At 46.0% G+C, this 15,143-nt stretch overlaps 1 protein-coding gene and 1 non-coding gene across 2 annotated transcripts in view; both read left to right on the top strand.

Moving 5' to 3' along the window:
• Positions 1-10,041: 10,041 nt before the first annotated feature.
• Positions 10,042-15,143, top strand: part of GOLGA1 (golgin A1) — an 804,100-nt gene continuing 798,998 nt past the window's right edge. The window contains exon 1 of the mRNA XM_069609438.1: positions 10,042-10,160. The gene's annotated coding sequence lies outside the window, so the exon portion shown is untranslated. The remainder of the gene's footprint in view (positions 10,161-15,143) is intronic.
• On the top strand, positions 10,613-10,707 carry LOC138475009 (Z30 small nucleolar RNA). The gene has a single exon (XR_011269212.1). It is a non-coding gene; the product is annotated as a Z30 small nucleolar RNA (small nucleolar RNA).

Raw genomic sequence — 15,143 nt, forward strand, 5'->3', positions numbered from 1 at the left:
AGCCCACTGGAGAAATCACCACCCTTTCGACCAACCTCCCATGCCGCCTTCGCCCTCCCTCTTACCCCTACTCGACCCCTGCCAACAAACCCCCCTTCATATCCTTTCCCTTTTCTGAAAGTAGCTCGTCTTGCCCTTTCTAGAACGGAGCCTCATATCCCTCCCCCTGTCATACCCCACCCTCTCTCACACCTCTATGGCACAAAAACCCACAAAATGCAGAAAATGTGACTGGTCCTCTCTCTCGACCCTCCACTCCTCACCACTTCTGGTTCAGCCTAACTTCCCAGCCTCTCCCTCCCCTACCCCAAACACTCCCCTCCCCCCTCTCCCAGTTTCCACCCCCTTTCTCTTGACGTCTCACCCTGTACACCTAAACCCCCAATGCCCACCAGACTCATTCCAAAATCAACCCGCCTAAACCCCCACACCCCTAATGATCCATTGACCACCCTCCCATCCTCCCTTGACCCACCCCTTGTCTCTCACATACCTACCTCTGCCCGCCTACGCTTCCTGCCCCCCATCAACGTCATACTCTCACCTGACACTCAAAGTCCACAGGCACCCAGCCCCTCTCGTACCCTACTTCAACCGATCTCAACCACCCTGAATGTTCCTACCACACCCACCACCTCACCAGGCACCCATGTTCGCCAAGCTTCCACTGCGAGGAGCATCACGAAAACCACCTCCCCTCACAAAGTCACATGCATCCTTTTTAATGGCCGCTCCGTAGCAAGAAACAGACACAGTATCTTTGACCTCCTATCCTCTGACAAGCCCGACCTCATTTTTATCACCGAAACCTGGTTTTCTGATGACTTTGTCCTAGTAGCAAATGAAGCCTTCCCCCCCCTATCTACTCGCTCATTGCCCGCAGTCCTCTTCAATCCTCATTTCTCTGTCACTCTCTCGTCGAATCCCAGACATGCATTGCCTCCTGTGAATCCCTTCTAGTAAAACTCTCTCTACCACCGACTTTCACCCACAGCTTCCTCCTCATCTACAGACCCCCTGGATACGACAGACATTTCGCCAACAACCTCTGCGACTCAATAGCTACTTTTCAAGTAAATCACCCTTCTCTTACACTACTGGGAGATTTCAATATCTGGTTCGACATCCCCAACAACACCATGACTCATCCACTGGTTGACAGTCTTGATGCGCTCAACCTCTCCCATCATACCACTGGTCCAACCCACTCAGGTGGGTACACCCTTGATGCAATGTTCAGCTCCCATGGCCTGGTTTATATATCCCGTCCCAAACCCCTCATCTGGACCGACCACTATGCCATCCCTTTCTCTATTCACACACCTGCCCCACCTCCTACAGCTCCCCCGGCCACCACCCCTGATCTCAAATGCTAGAAAAAAGTCAAGATCCTTCCTAGCCTACCCGAAGCCCTGCTTCTTGGTCTCCCTACAATGCTGCCCCCCGATAGACCCTTAAACATTGATTACTTTGACTCCTGGCTAAAAGACTCACTAATTCCTCTCACCCCCTCGTGCCCCACATCCTCACGCAAAGGACCGTCCCCCAAATGGTTCACGCCCCACCTAACGAATGCCAAAAAACAAAATAACTCTCTTGAACGCAAATGGTGAGAATCTAAAACCGATCTCAGTAGATCCATGTTCACCCTGCACCACCGTAACTACAAATCCGAAATCCAGAAAGCCAAAAAAGCCTATTACAATAAACAAATTCTCAACTGTGGAAACCGCAGCAAAGAACTCCACATGATCATATCAGAATTTGTGAAACCCACGTGCACCTCTACCCAATTCACCCCCACGCAATCACTCTGCGACTCCCTCTCCCTGCATTTCTACAACACTGCCCTTGACAGGACGTCAACCCTTAACACCAAACTGTCCTTCCTCTCCACCTTCCCATCACCGACCCCTCCTGATCCCATTACCCGACACCCAATTTCCCTACGCTTGACTACTTCAAACCCATCTCCAGAGACAAGTTCCTCCACCTACTATCAGGCAGCAAACCCTTCGGGTCACCCCTTGACCCCTGCCTTGCCTCTGTCCTGAAAGAAATATTCTTGTCTACCTGCGCAGGAGAACATGCAAGAGCCATACTAAATTATTCCCTCACCTCTGGCAGCTTCCCTGATGCCTTCAAAATAGCGCATGTCAAGCCAATACTAAAAAAGGCATCCCTTGACCCCCTGAATTACAGACCGATCTCCAACACTAGATTTCTCCCGAAACTCATTGACCGGACAGCATACTCCCAGCTCAACTCCTTTGTAGAATCCAACTGTCTCCTCGACCCCGCACAATCAGGCTTCAGACCACGACACAGAACAGAAACCACTCTAATCTTGATCTGGGATGATCTCAAGGACACTGCAGACTCTGAAGGCTGCGCAGCACTGATTCTCCTCGATCTCTCTGCAGCCTTTGACACGGTTAACAACTCAATCCTCCTTGACTGCCTTCACTGCCTAGGAATCTGTGGCACTGCTCCCAAATGGATTGCGTCCTTCCTCAGCAACAGCAAACAAATAACCCTGCTCTCCTCTTTTGTCTCAACTGCTCGCTCTGTGAACACTGGAGTACCCCAAGGCGCCTGACTATCTGCTCTCCTGTTCAACCTCTATATGACCACTCTACTAGGAATCATGCGCACGCACATCTCCTGTTACAACTACGCTGACGATACCCAAATTATCCTTAGAATTCCAAAGTCAGGCACCTACTCCCATCCCGACCTTGAAGCTTGTCTCAGCGATATTGACCGATGGGTGACAATAAACCACCTCCTTTTGAACCCTGATATAACCGAAATCATGGTGTACGCAATACTGCCCTTCTGCCACATCTGCACCTATGGCCCCTGTCCTCGGCCCCCTCCCCCTCTCCGATATAGTGAAAAACCTAGGCTGCACTATGGACTCAGGCCTAACCCTCTCCCGTCAGATCAACATGTCAAAATGCTGTCACTACCACCTGAAACTTCTCAGATGCATTTTTCCCCTAGCTCTCCTACCCAAACAGACTTGCCGCAGTTATGTCTATTGTGATGTCGAGACTGGACTATGCCAACTCCCTATACCTAGGAGCTCTGGCATACCAACTCAACAAACTCCAAACACCCCAAAACGCCGCTGCAAAACTCCTCCTTGCCCTGGGTCAAAGAGACCACATCTCACCAGCTCTCCGAACCCTCCACTGGCTTCCAGTCGGACGAAAGGCCACCTTCAAGACCCTATGCATCACTCACCGAGCAGTGCACAAGACCGGCCCAATGTACCTACAAGAAAAGATAAAACCGTACCACCCTGCTCGCACCCTAAGATCAAGCACTGCCCTCCTTCTAGTGATTCCAACCTCTAACTCTGTCTGGATCGGAATATCTGCCTTCTCAACCTTGGCCCCAACTCTGTGGAACTTACTCCCCCCACATATTCGACACACCCAAGACTATATGACCTTCTGCAAAGTTCTAAAAACGTGGCTCTTTCCGTAATGCCGCCCACGACCATCTGAGGCGACTAAGTCCTTGCAACCCAATGACAAATGCTCAATGAGATCCGGAGCAATGAGGCCACTGAATACGCTTATTAAGTCACTATTAAGCAAACTCACGCTTGAAATATGGAATAGCAAACTCCTTAGATCATAACTCCACCCAAACACTCACCTCCCATATCACTATGCTTACTCTCTACTCTACACCAACACACAATCAGAGTGCAGCTACACCCCTCGATCAATTTCGGCCTAGCTGCTCACATATGAACATTACCCCATGAACACCTCATCATTCTAATAAAACACAGCTACATCCCATGACAAACCGGCCTAGCTGCACACATACGCGTATACACAGGTCCAAGGCAGCCAGAAGCCAGTCTTGGTCTCCACTCGCCAGACTGCAAACATTCAACTGATATCAAAACCACCACACCTAATGCTAGGATGCAGCTGCCATCAGGCAATTGCATCAGCTGCACACAACTGGTGCACCCAAGCACCCTATGAAACCTTACTCTCTCAACTGACCTGGACTATGGTCCCTGAGAGCGTTATGATATGATATGATATAATAGTTTATTTATATAGCGCCTATACACAATGTGTTTCAAAGCGCTTCAAGGCAAGGGAGGGAACAAGGGGAAAATACAATGACATTCTTACAGGCCATGAACAGTAAGGATGTGAAATTAACTATCATACTCAGCCTGATGACATTTCAAATAGTGCAAGAGCTAAGACATAGATAAGGAAGGGAGTGGGGGAGTGGGAAGGAAATGGAAACCGACAGGCGACTACCGTACTAGGCCTGATGACATTTTTGGTAGAGCCGGAGAAAAACACGAGGTGAGGGAGAGGGGTGCAGAAAGGTAGGGGAGGAACAAAACAAGTGACTATCATACTAGGCCTGACGACATTTCAGATAGTGCTGGGGGGGTGGGGAGGAAAAAACCAGTAAGGGGAGGGGGAGGAGACAGACGAGGTTGCTATCATACTAGGTCGAGGGACAATTCTGATAGAGTAAGTGCATAGAAGAAAGTAAGGGGAGGAGATAGGAAAAGGGATAAGGGAAAGGAGGAGAGAACAGAGAGTTAGCAGTCAAAAGAGTGGAGAAGCAAGAGGGGATAGTGAATACAATTGCAGAAGTCAGTAGTAACACATAATGTTGCAAGCCAGGATACAAGATGAAGATGAGAACAGCATGATTCAGGGCCACCAGTACAAGATGCAAAGGAAGTTCAGCATGAGAGTAGAGATAGGGTGACGCACCGCGAATGAATGAAGTCCATAAAAGTCAAATCCAGCATTGGCCACAAAGGAAAAGAGGCTGGAGGGCTCCTTAAGCAGGGAAAAAGAGCGGCACGCAGGAAGGCACCGGGTGGGAAGGCTTAGGCCAGGTGACCTAGATCCACTTGCACCTGCTCCCCATCTGCCTACCAGCGCTTTGAGGTAACACCAATGATATATAGAGCGCTATATAAATGCCACATAACATAACGTAACATCATTTAATTTGATATACAATTTCTAAAAAGCCCAGGTGAGCACACACCCACTGTGCGGATGGTCCAATTCCTCACACCCCTTTTCACACCCCCTGCCGATTTCTCATGCCACTTAAAGCACTTAGTAGCACACACAGAGCTGAAGGGAGAAACAGAAACAAAAGGGTGAAACATGACAGCCACAAACATGTAAGGGGCGATGGACAGGAGAGATCGAGATCGAGACAGAGGGAAAGAGATGCATGATGAGAGGCCAAAGGATACAGCGAGCCACACTACGAAAGGAGAGAGAGACAGACAGAGACAGAGAGAGGCACACAGAGAGTGAGAGAGAGGGAGAGAGACAGATGAAAATAAAAAGGTGGGAAATAAAGAATGAAAGAGGAGATATAATGAGTAAGAGCGAGCACAGTTACTACTGACTTCTGCAATTTTATTCGCTCTACCCTCTTGCTTCTCCACTCTTTTTGACTGCTTACTCTCTGTTCTCTCCTCCTCTCCCTTTCTCCCATCTCCTCCCCTCCTCCCCTTACTTTCTTCTATGTACTTACTCTATCAGAATTGTCCCTGGACCTAGTATGATAGCAACCTGGTCTGTCTCCCCCCCCCTTCCCTTACTGTCCCCCCCAGCACCATCTGAAATGTCATCAGGCCCAGTACGATAGTCGCTTGTTTTGTTCCTCCCCTCCCTTTCTGCACCCCTCTCCCTTACCTTTTGTTTTTCTCTGGCTCTACCAGAAATGTTGCCAGGCCTAGTACAGTAGTCGCCTGTCTGTTTCCATTTCCTTCCCACTCTCCCCACCCTTCCTTATCTATGTCTTAGCTTTTGCCCTATTTGAAGTGTCATCAGGCCGAGTACGATAGTTAATGTCACATCCTTACTGTTCATGGCCTGTAAAAATGTCATTGTATTTTCCCTTGTTGCCTCCCTTGCCTTGAAGCGCTTTGAAACACATTGAGTAAAGGCTCTATATAAATAAACTATCATATCATAAGGCAAGGGAATATGCGTGTGAGGGAAGCAAGAGATTGAATGAGTGAAGAGGAGGGAGGGGGGAGATACAGAAGAAGGGAAAGAAAGAGAGAGAGAGAGAGAGAAAGAGAGAGAGAGAGAGAGATGCCTATAGCAGGATGGATAGCTAGACAGGCAGGGGGAGAAAGAGAAAGGGGAGAGAGAGAGAGACAGACAGTCACAGAGCTATAGAATGTGCCCACGTGGTAAATAACTGGGTAATCCAGTCCAGGTTTTATTCTTTGCATACTGGGACATTTAGTCTTGCTGGGAAGGAAACACCAGTTCCAGATGACCTATTCATGGATGGCATGGGACAACTTCAGTGTTCTGGAGAAAGGGAGTAACTATCAGGAATGTGGGGTAAACTATCCAAGAACAATCCTTCTGACCCAGATTCCCCTTCCTCCTCACCTGTCCGTGATTCCTCAGATGAGTCTTCTGAAGATATCTCCCTCCGGCTTCTCCAGGCGTGCTCTAGCTTTTTTGGACGAGTCTTAGGAAGAGCCCCGCCGGAGGCCACCCTGCCTACTAGCAGCCGGCCTGGCAGTGGGGACCTCCAGGGGGACCGCCCCACGACCAGGGAAAAGCAAGTCTGAAAAACCCTGGGACGATGTTAAACTGCGGTTCTTGAATGCAGTCGACTTCATGAGACGAAAATGGCGTATCCAGTCTTTCCAGAAGGTGTTGAAGAGGATATGCAAAAGCGTGTTAACAGATGTGTTGTAGGAACACAAGGTAAGAGCATGGAGGAAAACTCTGAGAAGGCTCGGAGTGGAAGAACGCTCCGAAGGAAAGCGGAGCGCAGAGGAGGGGCAGAATGGCGGTCAGTAGAACAGAACGAACCGCTAGGAGAAAGTGAGGAAGGAGGTACGGAGAAGACAAAGCAAGGAAGGCGGGAAGGCAGCGGGAACCACCAGAACAGTGGATGGAGAAAAAGCGTGTATACCCAAAGAAGGAGGGTTGCAACGCATCGTCGCTTAGGCGTGACGTGTATATGTACGTAATGCGTCGTAAACAACTAGAGCGCGGCATTAGTTTCCACTCAGTAGCCCTTCTTCCATTTCCACCATAGTTTCCAGGGACGGCGGATCGTGACAGTAACAGAGACAAATACAAAACTGAGGTCAAACTAGAGCACACCTAAAGGAGGAGAAAGGAGACACTGAATGGGACAGAGAAAAAAAAGAGATTAAAAGGAAGTGAAAGAGAAAGAACATGAGAAGGTAAAAAAGAGAATGTGAGGGAAGATGATCCAAGCGACTGAACCAAAGAAAGAGTGAGTAAGAGACAGAAAGGATGTGAGGGAGAACCAGGAGACTGCATAAGTGGGAGAGCAAAGAGAATAGTAGGCATAAAGGGAAGAAACTAAACAAAATGTAAAGTCAGGATGGGAGGAAAAGAAGTGATACAGAAGCGACCTGACTTTTCAGTGAAAAATATTGCTATTTTTCCCGTTATCCCACCTGAACTAATTCTAGCCCCAATATATTCCTATGGGATAAATTAGGTGTCCCGTTTTCTCTGTCAAAATCTCCCTCCCAGGTACCTTAGAATGTTGGCATGTATGCTAAATAGTAAGGGATTGAAGGAGAAAATTGAGCAATTATGCAAGAGGGAATACGATAACACAAAAGGGAGTGTGAAAGAGTAAGAGTACAAATGGAGTATAAATGGACATCTGAAGGAGGGAGATAGTGATGGGTGATAGAATAGGGGAGGGACAGAAAGAGCAGAGGGAGTGTGAAGAATTTACAGATAGTGGAGAGAGTGAGCAAGGGAAGGCGAGTGATGAGGGAGAATAGAAGACAGTGTACATTAAGAATCCAAAACTAAAAAGACATATGTTAAGAGCGAGCCTGTTCCATGCTGTGCAAATTCCATCCTCTGTGATCAGGCTTAGGATCTTTAACATTGGAAACATGTGCCCTCTCCCATCCACCTGCAATGAAATAATCTGAGACATTTGGTTTGATGAACTGGCTTCAACCCCTCCTCAATCCTCCTGCCGCAGAAGTATACAATTCAATTCTCATGGTGTTGTCCTCCTTGGTGCGCATTTCCACCATCATAGCAAACCAAATGTCATCTGGACCTCAATAGGATACCCCCAAAAAACATCCAAATTTGTCTTCCCCTTCAAGACTAAATAGGTTTAGTACATACATGCCAACCCTCCCAATTTAGGTGGGAGACTCCAGGTTTTTCGGTGAAAAATATTGCTATTTTTCACAGTCTCCCGCCTGAAATAACTGTAGCCCCAATGTATTTCTATGGGGAATGTACGTCTCCCGATTTCCATGTGGAAATCTCCCTTCCGGGTGCATCTGAATGTTGGCATGTATGTTAGTAGTATGCCTTAGAGTGGGTGAAGGTGGCATCTTGCAGACATGCCAACATTCTAAAGTCCCTGAGAGGGAGATTTCAGCACCGAAATCGGGAGAATGCATTTTCCCCATAGGAATGCATTGGGGATATTGTTATTTTAGGCTGGAGACAGTAAAAAATAGCACTGTTTTTAATGAAGAAATCGTGAGTTTCCCACCTAAATCGGGAGGGTTGGCATGTATGATCTTGGCATACTGTCACCCACTGCCCACCCCTAGGTAAGAGATTGCTTGGCATACCAAGTGCCTCCCTTTCCATATGCCTACTAACCCCATGACCAGAGATAGGTGGGTGGAGGTGGGGGTCTCCTGTAAAAAAATTTCTTTAAGGGAGGGTTGGCATCCAAAAGCGTGAAGACCACTGCCCTATGTTGAAACTAAATGCTTAATTGTTGGGCTCAACTTTTAGATTGATTATTCTCTTTGTGAAACTAAATAGCCTCTGAATTGGGGTGAAAGCTGCATCTAATGGGCCAAGGGAAGTTGAAAAAGCCATTCAGCCTCCTAGGTTCAAAAGATGTGGGGGTCAACAGCTCAATGGTTTAATGGCCACACTGACTACCAACTTTCAAAACTGCCATGCAGCCACTCCGCCCCGAATATTGAGTCTGGCTCTGCCCCTGTTCTTCTGAGGTGGTGAAGGAATGTGTTACATTGCTACAGTGACTATAATGCATTAGACTGGTTGGGAGTAGCTCAAAAATCCATGTGGTTGATGGACCGAGGGTTGTAACATGGGGTGGTGGGGGCGCAGTGCTGGCGGGCAGCAAAGAGTGGCTAAGGAATGGCCCAAGCTCTAGAATCTGTCGTGCTAAATGGAACTGTCAGCGGGTCTCTCCCTAGAACTTTTTTTAGGAGGTTTGCAGACTTCTAGGAATCTGCTACTAGATGTGGAGTTGTGGACGATTTGTATATTACATTTTACAGAGGATTCCAGACTTCTGAGAACTTCAGAGTTTCAACGGATAATCTTTATCATATGCTTCTTGTTTTCTTTTTTTTTAAGCTCTTTTTCCTTCTGGTAAAAATGAACCACAAGAACACAAAAATGGCCGGCAATCTTTACATAGCTTCCTTGTCTTTCTTTTATGTTAACTCTTCTTATCTGTTTCTTGACGTAATCATACGTCGACGCTTACAAGATAAATACGGCGGCCATGAGCATAAAGTAAGTCTCACTGTTTTGCGTTGTAAGAATATTTATCATGTTTCCTGTTATGTGTTTCTTCCAGTTTGTATTTATATTCTTCAACTAGCCTAGGTATAACGCCACGTGTCAGTGCCAGGCCAATGTATTATTTAGTTATAATATGCATTGTAACTTGTATGCTAATCTGTATAAATGTAACCCCTTTGGAAATGTCCTGCTTTGCGATATAACCGGTAGACGTGAATATTCCTGCCTTGCACGTGTCAATTCAAGTAATAAAATGGGGGCCATGTTAATAATCTCACTGCCTCGTGGCGTTCGATTTGTTTGTTTGGTCTTTCTTCCATGTCGCTGTTTGCAGAACACGGTGCAGTTCGATGTCACTGCGCCGGCGCACGGATCAGCTGGGGGGGGCGGGAGGGGGTTTTGCTCAGCTGACTGCGCTCTCCTCCAACGGGGAATGCGTGCGCCCTCCCATTAACCTCTGGCAACCAATCATGTGACAGAGGGGTGCTTCCAGCTACTGTCGCTGTTGGTGACGTCAGCAGCCACATACACCGACGGCCAGTAACTAAGAGAAGTTGGCAAAAGAGCTTACGATCGGTGAGTGTTCACTGGGGAAGGAGGGAGAGGGTGAATACTGTTTGCGATTCATTTTGTGGATGGGCTGCTCAAATGTTTCCCCCGAGGTTGGTGGACTCTCCAGGCCAGTGTTTGTCCTTTCTTGCATTTGATTTCCCCAGTCTGTGGTGGTTTAATGATGGTGTCCCTTTTACTGCTGCTGGGTCTTTCTTACCTCTCTTTAGGGCGCAGTGATGCGCGCCCACCTGCCCCCGGGCTTTGGTTGCTCTGCAATCTGTGCCCGGAAGAGATGCTGGGTGTCTCTGCCTCCTTTGATGGCTAGACTGTGCTTTCCTTTGGGTTCTATCCCGTGATAGCATCCTCCTCTAGGGGCCCAGCTTCCTGTGGGCCAGTGCTGTCCATTGCTTCTGGGGGCCCCCTAATATATGCACTGTGTAGCTTGGTTGCACAGGGAAGAGATGGCAAAGTTCCTGAGGCGATGATGAGTTGGATGTATCTGACCTGGTATTGCTAGTTATTTAACTCGGCTCTGACCAGGATGTGATCACTTAATCTTCTCTCTGAGCTCAATCGGGTTTCATTGTCTCTTGGTGTTGAAGCCGCGTGTCTCCCAGTAACGGCCCTCCCTGGTGTCCCTCCTGAGAAGAGAATGTGTCGTATCTCCCGTGAAAACATGTACCCCTTTGGGAATCACAAAGCCTGTGGTTCTTGCTATGGGGTGATAGTTGGCTAGACAAAACTTGAAAGGTTCGCATCTTTTAGTTTTTCCATGAGCCGGGCATATCTAGTGCCAACCTAGTGAAAATCATGGTACTTTGAGTTGGAGAGCGATCTCCCAGTTAAACGTGTAAGCAATGGTGAGCTGTTTTGCGATGCATGCATGAGGTTGCAGCCAGGTTTCGAAATTAAGAACCAGCTACTGGGTGCCTGAGCTAGCGAGTGTTTTTAGAATGTAAATAAAGAAGAATTGGGACACTTACAGGAGGGTTGTTGCATTAGCCATGAGTGTTTTTAGAATGTAAATGACGAAGAATTGGGTCACTTTTCAATATAATGGATCACGCATAATGGAAAAAACGTTAATGTGAATCTCGTGTGACAATTAGTTTGCAGAGTACTTGCTCCTGCCTGTTAGGTGATGCCTGCCATCCAGGCGCTGGTTTCAGTTGCCGCTTGTCAAATCTGAAAATCGAGCCCTGGCAATAGTAATATAGTTTCACCAAGGCATTCTGAGTGGCGTCCGATAGACATTGAAAGCTAAGCTTTGGTTGTTTGTCATTATTGACTTACATATGAGAAAGCATTTACTATAACGGATGTATATTGTACTGTGACGCTTGCCCCTAAATATTTGCCAAACAGTTGTTGCTAATTTGGACTCCATAGGATACTGCATTTGCACAGTATACAACATCATGTATAAAATAAAAAAAAGATTTGGGTGAAGTGAAGCGCCAACTGAATGCTTGTCAATCTATGGTTATTATGCATTTTTGCTTTGTGAACAGGTGGTCTTATCTGTGTTCATCAATGGAGCTCTTAATGCGACATAAAATAATCTTATCCATGCAGATCAGTGACATGCTTATAGATGCATTTCTTTATATGAGATAGTGAAACGTTTTTTTATTTTATCAAACGTGGTATTTAGAAATTAGTTCACTTAGTGTTTTGTAGGTACACAAAAAATGTCTCTTGTTCAATTTTAAGAACAGAATATTGTTTGTTGTGGTACGTGTTCGAAGCATTGGGTTCTTTCTTGGTAACTTCCATACTACTTCCACCTGTTTTGACGCCACAATGCTGTGCCTTGGTAAGAAAATGGATTGTACTAGTTCTTCCGGATCATGATTGACGTGTTGTGGTTATCTTGGGGTTACTTCTCTTCAGCAAAGCCTGCGGGTGTAAAGGCAGTGTGTTGATATTGGAACATTTTCTGCAACATGTTCCGTTTCCCAGTCAAGCAAATCTTGTTGCCTGGAAAAGGCACCAATGGCCTATAAGGGTCCAGAGACCCACCCCGAAAGCCAGCGAGAAATAAGCCACTCAGACACCGAGCTGATGGATAAAACATTTGTTATTAGACACTAAACAATACAGAATAGACCAGAGTCAGCTGAGGCATAGTGACAAGCATTCGGGTTGCAATTAGGAGCTCTGCCTTTGTGGCTAAGATGTCTTTTATAGGCATATATTGACATAAGCCCCAAGTAGTTCTATGAGATGAACAAACCCCGTTCCTTTCTGGAATCTAGACAATAACAGGTCAGGTGGTTACATTGTAAGCATATATTTGGCAATAGAAGGTAGCAAATGTCCTGTTGCATAAATGGCATTGCAGCTGGACAGGACATGTGCTGTTGTGACATTATGAGTCAGACCAGGTGTGTTGAGGCGGTGTGCGTATATAGTATACTCTGGGGGGGGGTGCATAATGGGCCTAATGTGAAATGGATAATCAGGATCAATATATTGCCACCTCACAAGCAAATGGTTTACTCCCTTTTCAATAGCTGCATTTTGCGACACCCATAGTAGAAATGCATTGCACAGGTTTGTTTGAGGAGGTTAAATGGGCATGATTTGAACTATGTATATTTGAATAGCCTAATATGCTGGCCCATGATGTCTTGGCAGTATCATGGCATGTTCTTTCATAGGCGATTGTCATATTTATTCGTTCTTGACTCGCAAATAGCGTTGTACTAGAATGAGTGACGGGGGACCAACTGAACACACACCAGTCAGTAGTTCAGCTCACAGTGCCTTTATTTGCCCTCGTGTTGGGTGTAGATAAAGCCTGTATGTCCTCTGGCAATAGACCTCAAATAATGAGGGTTACCTCAGGTCAATCTCCTGGGCCAACTTAAAGTTTTTTTTAAAAAAAAAAACTATTGGTTTCAGCACTGAGACAAATGTCAAGTTACAAGCTACTTGAGAGAAATAAAGTAATTTGCCTCATACGTTTTCCTCATGTGTGCACCACACCGTTTTTTAAAACATTTTTTTTTTTATCGCCAGTGGTATGAAAATGTGATTGGTTATCTTGGCTGAGGGCATAAGAAGCAGGTCTGTCGTTCTGAAAGCTAGCCAAAGTTCCAATACCTGTACTTGATTTACATCTCACAGTAAATCTTACCGCTTACTTCTTTGTTACCAGTTAGTTCTTTGTTATCGACCCCCTGGCCTAGCCAGCTCTTTTCTTCATGAACTTGATGTATATATTGGAACAGAAGCACCATATCATCTGAATGCAATTATCTTAGGTGACTTTAATATATGGTGTAATGATTCGGATCATTTGGTTTACATCCAAGGATATTATATACTATCGTGAATTTATGCTATTAACTGAAATGTCATGCCATGTAGGTGGCCACTGTCTGGACATTGTAATTTTCAGAGGGAAAATGGTGTACCATCAGCATAGGTATCCAAAGGCTGATTGACTTGGCTCAGAATAGGCCAAAAGCATCATTTATAACTAAACAACTTTGTGTCTCCTCCATGCACATCTTTGCCTATCTGTGTCCCTGGCAAACAAATGTAATACCTTCTTTGCTGACAAAATTGATCAGAATAGGAATAATATCGACCTCCAGTCCCCAATTCAGCAAGAGATTACGTCAAATGAAAAGACGACTAATAGGCATGATCATATGGGCCCTAACTTTACTCTTAGCCTAGTGGATCTGGAAACAGTTTCCAGGCTTATATCTCAATTGAAGCCCACTAATAATGATGATCCTATCCCTGCATATCTAGTCAAGAGGCATGTGGCAGCTCTTACTGAACAGCTACTATCTGTCCTAATTGCCTCATTAACCCCGGGGATATTCCCAATCGAGCTAAAATGAATCATACCGCACACCACTCCTGAAGTAAAACACACTGGACTATAAGGTCCTCTCTAATTATCGTCCCATGGCAGGATACTGGGCATCGAAATAATTACAAAAATCATTACGGTACAACTGCAAGACTTCCTGGAAGATCAGGGGATATTGCATACATACTAATCGGGATTCAGGCCAGGATATGGGACTGAAACAGTTGTTCTGTCAGTTTGGGATGTCATGTTGAAGGTGGCCAATTGCGGCAATATTAGAATGTTAGTCATGCTGGACCTATCGGCAGCCTTCGATAGTGTATTTTGAGATTCTTACTTCTAGACTCTACAGTGGCTCAGGTGTCCAATGAATCATTGAAATGGTGTCGATCTTTCTTGACCAATCGAACTCAACAAGTTAAAATTGGGGCCATTCAGCTCTCATCCGCTACCAGTAAAATGTGACTGTCGCAGGGCTCCTTTCTCTCTCCACTGTTATTTAATATCTACATTCGTCTCCTGTTGGACATTTTTTCAGAATTCAGTCTGCATTATCACTCGTATACCGATGATACACAGGTCTATATCCGATTATGACAACCTGTGGAAGCACTGGTCAGAGTGGGGGCTTGTGCCAGTGAGAGAAAAATGTGGATGCTGACTAATAAACCTCAACTTATTCCAGCTAAAACAGAAATTATAATACTTGGGTCTAAGACAAAACTGAGTACATTTTCTCAGCATATGTCCTGCTCTGTACTTTTTGGGGTTGCAGCAACCTTTGCATCCAGTGTAAAGAACCATGGCTGCATTTGGCAGGCCCATCTGGGCAGTGATCTACAGGTAAACGAATTGGTAAAATCTGTGTACTAACATCTTAGATTGTTGAAACCTTTGCTGCCACTTTCTCGGAGAAAGATCGCCCTGTGGTTGTTGGTGCATTGGTAAACTCGAGATTGGGCTACTACAATGCTCTGCTAATGTGAATCCCAAAAGGCCAAATCCAGCGCCTGCAGGTCTCTACCAAAATGCAGCCATTAGGCTGATTTATTCTTTACGTAGATAGACGCTCACCCGTCTCTCAGTTTCAGAGAAATCTTCACTGGTTGCCGGTACAGCAAAGAGTTCTGTTTAAGGTCCTGTCTGATCTTTAAGTGTCTACAAGGAACTACTAC

The sequence above is a fragment of the Ambystoma mexicanum genome, chromosome 8, assembly GCF_040938575.1.
Source record: "Ambystoma mexicanum isolate Mex_15411 chromosome 8, UKY_AmexF1_1, whole genome shotgun sequence".
In the NCBI taxonomy this organism is placed as follows: Eukaryota; Metazoa; Chordata; class Amphibia; order Caudata; family Ambystomatidae; genus Ambystoma; species Ambystoma mexicanum.